This window comes from Hyaena hyaena, unplaced genomic scaffold (genome assembly GCF_003009895.1).
Source record: "Hyaena hyaena isolate Hyena2069 unplaced genomic scaffold, ASM300989v1 scaffold_303, whole genome shotgun sequence".
Taxonomy (NCBI): domain Eukaryota; kingdom Metazoa; phylum Chordata; class Mammalia; order Carnivora; family Hyaenidae; genus Hyaena; species Hyaena hyaena.
Genome location: NW_024080934.1, coordinates 367,749 through 373,380, shown reverse-complemented (window position 1 = coordinate 373,380; position 5,632 = coordinate 367,749). Strand labels below are relative to the sequence as shown.

Here is a 5,632-nt window from a genome sequence, read left to right as displayed (position 1 = left end):
CATTCCCCAGGGAATGGGTTAGTATGGTTGGAGGGCTTCTAGTTCTAGTGGGAAAGTAGCAGCCAGCAGGATTGTAGAGGGGCCCCCTCTGAAGGGGTCCTGTGAGTTTTCTCATAAGTTTGGGGCATTAGGCTATAAGCAATGAGGAGCCATTGAAAGGTTTCAGATGAAATATGGGGCAAAACAGGGGCGCCTGGGTGGCTTAGTGGGTTAAGCGTCTGACTTTCGCTTAGGTCATGATCTCGCGGTTCATGGGTTCGAGCCCCGCGTCGGGCTCTGTGCTGACTGCCGGCTCAGAGCCTGGAGTCTGTTTCTGTCTGTGACTCCCTCTCTCTCTGACCCTCCCCTGCTCACGCTTTCTCTCTCTCTCTCTCCTAGAAATAAATAAAACATTAAAAAAATTAAAAAAAAAAGAAATATGGGGCAAAACAGGTCCATTTCTGTATCAGTTAGGAAGGACATTGGGTTTGAGGTTAGTGTTGAGGAGAATGACTACCATGACTTCCTGTGCCTTTGCCAAAACCTCAGATGTGAGGCCTTCTGGCTAAGCGTCTGGGATTTTACATTGTTGGAGGATTTGCTGTGACCCTGGGGGTTGCAGCTTTTTATAAGTTTGCTGTGGCGGAACAAAGAAAGAAGGCATATGCAGATTGCTACAAAATTATGATTGCAGGAAAGATTTTGAGGAGATGAAGAAGGCTGGTATCTTTCGGAGTACAAAGTGATTTTGGAATGTAAAGAATTTCTTAGGGTTGAGGGGCACCTGGGTGGCTCAGCTGGTTAAGTGTCTGCTTCAGCTCTGGTCATGATCTCATGGTTCGTGGATTTGAGCCCCGTGTTGGGTTCTGTGCTGACAGCTCTGAGCCTGGAACCTGCTTTGGATTCTGTGTCCCTCTCTCTCTGCCCCTCCCCTTCTCATACTTTGTCTCTCTCTCTCTCTCTCAAAAATAAATAAACATCAAAAAGTTAAAAAAAAAAAAGAAAAGAAAAAGAAAAAGAAAAGAATTTCTTTGGGTTGAGTTCCATAAAAGTTTGTCAGCAGCCTGTGTTCCTGAACTATGAAACATGAATATTGGGTTATGGAATAGTTTGTCTTGATAAATAAACAACTAACAAATAAATTTATTTATTTAAAAAATTTTTTAAATGTTTTTTTAAATTTATTTCTGAGAGAGAGAAAGAGAGAGAGAGAGAGACAGCGTGAGCAGGGCAGGGTCAGAGAGAGGGAATTGATACAGAATCTGAAACAGGCTCCAGGCTCTGAGCTAACTGTCAGCACAGAGCCTGACGTGGGGCTCGAACCCACGAACAATGAGATCATGACCTGAGCCGAAGTCAGACGCTTAACCGACTGAGCCGCCCAAGTGCCCCCAAATAAATTTAAAAAATAAGGAAAGAAAGAGAAGGAAAGTTGGGGCAAGAATGGAAAGTTGGAGAGTGTTGCCATAAAGTAGGTAGGAGGTGATGATGATGACCTAAGTTAATGTTGTGTGAGTCTGGAAGTTGAAAAAAAAAAGGAATGGTATTGAATGACTATTAAAGAGGCAGGTTTGGGGACTCCTCCAACCCCGTGTGTGTTGGGGGTGGTGGTGGCTGATCAAGATGGAGTCAAGGATGACTGGGATGCTTCCCATCCCTGAGACAGAAATTACTAGAATTACTAGGAGAGCAATGTTGAGTGTGTACAGAAGTTAGACATGTTGGTCTTTGGGCGGTCCTTGTGGCAGCTGCTTAACAGGCATTTGGATTTATGGGTCTGGAGTCAGGTTACGGATTTGTGCTTAGAAAGCATTGCGAATTATCCCCATGTAGATGGTGATTGGAGCCTCTGGGTCTGGAGAGCATCGTAGGTCCTTCCATTACCGAAAAACTGTCAAAAGGACAGAGGAAGAGGGGATCCTGATGTCGCAAAATTAACCTGTTACTTCCTCCTCCAAACATCCTCACTGACCTAAGGTGGCAGGAGCTTCTTCGAGAAGCATATTCACCTTAGTAGGCAAAGGCACGATCTGGGGCTTGGGAGACCTTGTGAAGGCTACACAGGGAGGGGGCACAGCTTTTTCCGACAGAACCGGCCAGACTGCTTTCTACTGGAGGTCTCTTAGCAGTTTCTAGTCTTCCGAAACCTGCCGCCATTGGAAGGGCCAACAGCGAGGTGCCAAGCTACACGTCTGGAGCATTGGGGTGCCTGGGAAGCCTGAGCAAGGGCATGCAGTTTTGGGGGTGCGGCTGGCCTGACGTGCTGGTGGCCTCTCCAGGGAAGGGCCGCTGGCGGGAGCCGGCATCTGCCGCTCCAACGAGGGCAGAGCAGAAAGGGGTGTCAGGAAAGTCCGGGATAAGGAGGCCCTGAGGACTGCGGTGGCAGAAACGGTGGCTGGAGTGACGTCTCTGCCTTCCCGTTGGCCCCACGCTCTTGAGATTTCTTTTGCAGGTGGGAGGTTCTTGTGCTAGTAGTTGTCTCCTGTCTGCACCTCTAAGCCTGCAGCCCTGTTTTTCTTCCTGCGAGAAACTTCTGCGGCATCTAGTCCGGGATCCTGGAGGCGAGTGAACTCCGATTCTCAGAAGAGTTGGGAGGGCACATGTTCTCCCAATGCTAAGTCGTTATTGGAGAACCTTTCACTCTACAGTAAAGTAAGTTCCCCAGAAGATATTTTTTGTATATCTGTTAGAATCAGTTTTGCTACTGTAAATGTGATCTCTGTGGAGGGAAGATTCCCCCTCCCTTCTTTAATGTAGGGTAAAGAAAAAAAGTGTAAAATAGTGAAAATAGAGTGTAGTAAGAAAAACAAAGCCCATTCATTAGTGCATCCGACTCATTGATCAGGTTACATACAGTTAACTATATTAAAGATGACAGGGAAACATACTTGCTTCTGGTACCTATAAATTTGGGTCAATGAGTGAATGCTGAATGATTTTACATAAACATTTATAAATATGTATAAACAGCATACCTCGTTTCATTGTGCTTCTATTGCACTTCACAGATATTGCATCTATTCTATTCTATTCTATTCTATTCTATTCTATTCTATTCTATTCTATTCTGTTTTGTTCTATTCTATTCTATTCTATTCTATTCTATTCTATTCTATTCTATTCTACAGATTGAAGGTTTGAGGCAACCGTGCTTTAAGCAAGCCTATAGGCACCATTTTTCAAACAACATTTGCTCACTTTGTGTCCCTGTGACACATTGTGGTAATTCTTACAATATTTGAAACTTTTTCATTGTTATTCTATTTATTATGGTGATCTGTGATCAGTGTGTACAACTCACTGAAAGCTCAGATAATGGTTAGCCTTTCCTAGTACTTTTAATACTAAATAAAGTGGGCTTTTTAAAAATTTATTTATTTTCAGAGTGAGAGCATGAGCAGGGGAGGGGGCAGAGAGAGAGGGAAAGAGGGAATCCCAAGCAGGCACTGAACTGCCAGTGCAGAGTGTGACATAGGGCTTGAACTATGAATCTTGAGTCTGACTTGAGCTGAAATCAGGAGTCAGATGCTCCACCAACTGAGCCACCCAGGCACCCCAAGTTTATTTAGTTTTGAGAGAGAGAGAGAGAGAGAGAGAGAGAAAGAGGGAATGAGAGAATCCCAAGCAGGCTCCACGTTGTCAGCACAGAGACTGATGTGGGGCTCGGTCCCGTGAACCATGAGATCCTGATCTGAGCCAAAATCAAGAGTTGGATGCTCAACCGAGTCACTCAGATGCTCCAATAAAGTATTTTTAAACTAAGGGATGCACATTTGTGTTTTAGACATAATACTATTGTATACTTAGTAGACTACAGTACAGTGTAAACATAACTTTCACATGCACTGGGTAGCCAAAAAATGAATTTGACTCGCTTTATTGTGATATTTGCCTTATTATAGTAGTCTGGAACCAAACCTGCAATATCTCCAAGGCATGCCTGAATACAGTTATTACTGTTTTAACCTTGGCCCTGGGCTAACTAGGGTAAACAGCTCAGGCCCTTTTATTTCAGACACAGTTGGCCCCTTTGCTTATCTGCCCACCAAATACTTCCTGTGTGCCAGACAGGTGGTAATTGCTAAGGTCTGTCGAAGGAAAAGACTACCACTAAATACCTAAATAAAAAGCCAGATCTAATGCTGATTGAAGCACAGCCTTCTCCAGCAAAGCAAGGAGCTGATCTAGATAGCGTTTGGGAAGTGTGGAGTCCAGGGATTGGTGGACTTTGAGAGGCAGCCGTGGGTTGACGCCAGCTGTGGAAACCTGCTTGTTTCGATGGGAACGGTGTGAACTGGCTGGGTTTCAAAAGCACGGGGCCATTTCTGGCTGACTTTCAGAAGTGTGTTCACTTGGGCAAGTTGCCATGGATTCATTAAACTGAAGCAAGCTGTCATTGATCCATGAAACCAGTTTAGAACTGGTTCTGGTGGTTACTTGTTGCCATAACCACAGAACATTTAATCTTTCCCTAGGAGTGTGGGAACTTCTTTATTTTCAGGTCTCTGCCTCCAAGAAAATCATCATCTATGCGGAGGATAGGCATGGAGGCTACACACACATGCAGCATAACACAGAGGTGAAAAGCACAGGCTTCCTGTAAATCTGGGAGACTGGAGATACTTGCATTCCCTTCCGCTCCTTCCTGGATCTCCACCCAGATGATATTTAAGGGATTAAAAAAGACTTAAACCTCTGAGGAAGGAGAGAACTCGAGGGGAGACAGCAGAAGAACAGTTGAGAACTGTCAATCACAATCTGGAAGCCAAAAAGCCAGCTGGGCAATTACTAACTGATCCAGCAGACCAGAGAAAGCTGAAACCATATTGCCTGCAGAGAAGGAAGCCAAGAAGCAAAATCCTGCTTTAGGAGCCTGGAAAATCTCAGGCATTGTGGTGCCACTTATCTCTGAAGGCAGGGGTGAGAGGTAGGGCTGAAACTGGAAAGATGGGGTGAAATTCTATAAATGAAGCAGTTAGGTTTCAAATCCCTTTTCACACCACAGGCAACCAAGCAACCCACCCTTGAGAGAAGGGAAAGGCATTGAACCAAGAGACTCCAACCAAGTTAAGGCAGAGTGGAAAAACAGGGAGCTCTGTGGAAAGAGGGGGACTCCGTGGAAATCAACATCTTGCAAAGTGAGATTCCAAAGCCACTTGCCCTGACTTGACTTCAAGGTAAAGAACTAGAGGGAGACCCTCTCGCTGGGGAAAACGAGCACTCCAGGAAAAAAGGACCTAGATGTGCTGACACATTTGCCAGGGAACGTCCTGAGGGAATGTCCCGAGAGAATAATTATGCAAAGAAGTCTACCACTTCCGCACACAGATTCTTCTTCTTGGTTTGAGTGTCTCACTCTTAACTATACACGAGTAGGTAAGAACTACCAGACATTTGAGGAAAGCCCACAAGCATGAAAATATAGAGAGAAACAGAAAAGAATTTGGAGGAAACTAAGACAGTAGAGGAATCAGAAAAATTAAGACACACAAGTAACGATGGCAGAGCAATAAAAGAAGTCTTGCATTCGTGAAGAAAAAATGAGATTTTCTTAAAAAGCCATATTTAAAAGCAAAAAGCAATCTCTTGAAAATAAAAATTATGATAAAGATAAATCAATGGATAGAAATTGACTTAAAAAAATCAATCAATG

General features: G+C 44.3%; 1 pseudogene; it reads left to right on the top strand.

Moving 5' to 3' along the window:
• The first annotated feature begins 501 nt into the window (after positions 1–501).
• Positions 502–725, top strand: LOC120242164 (annotated as a pseudogene).
• Positions 726–5,632: the final 4,907 nt, after the last annotated feature.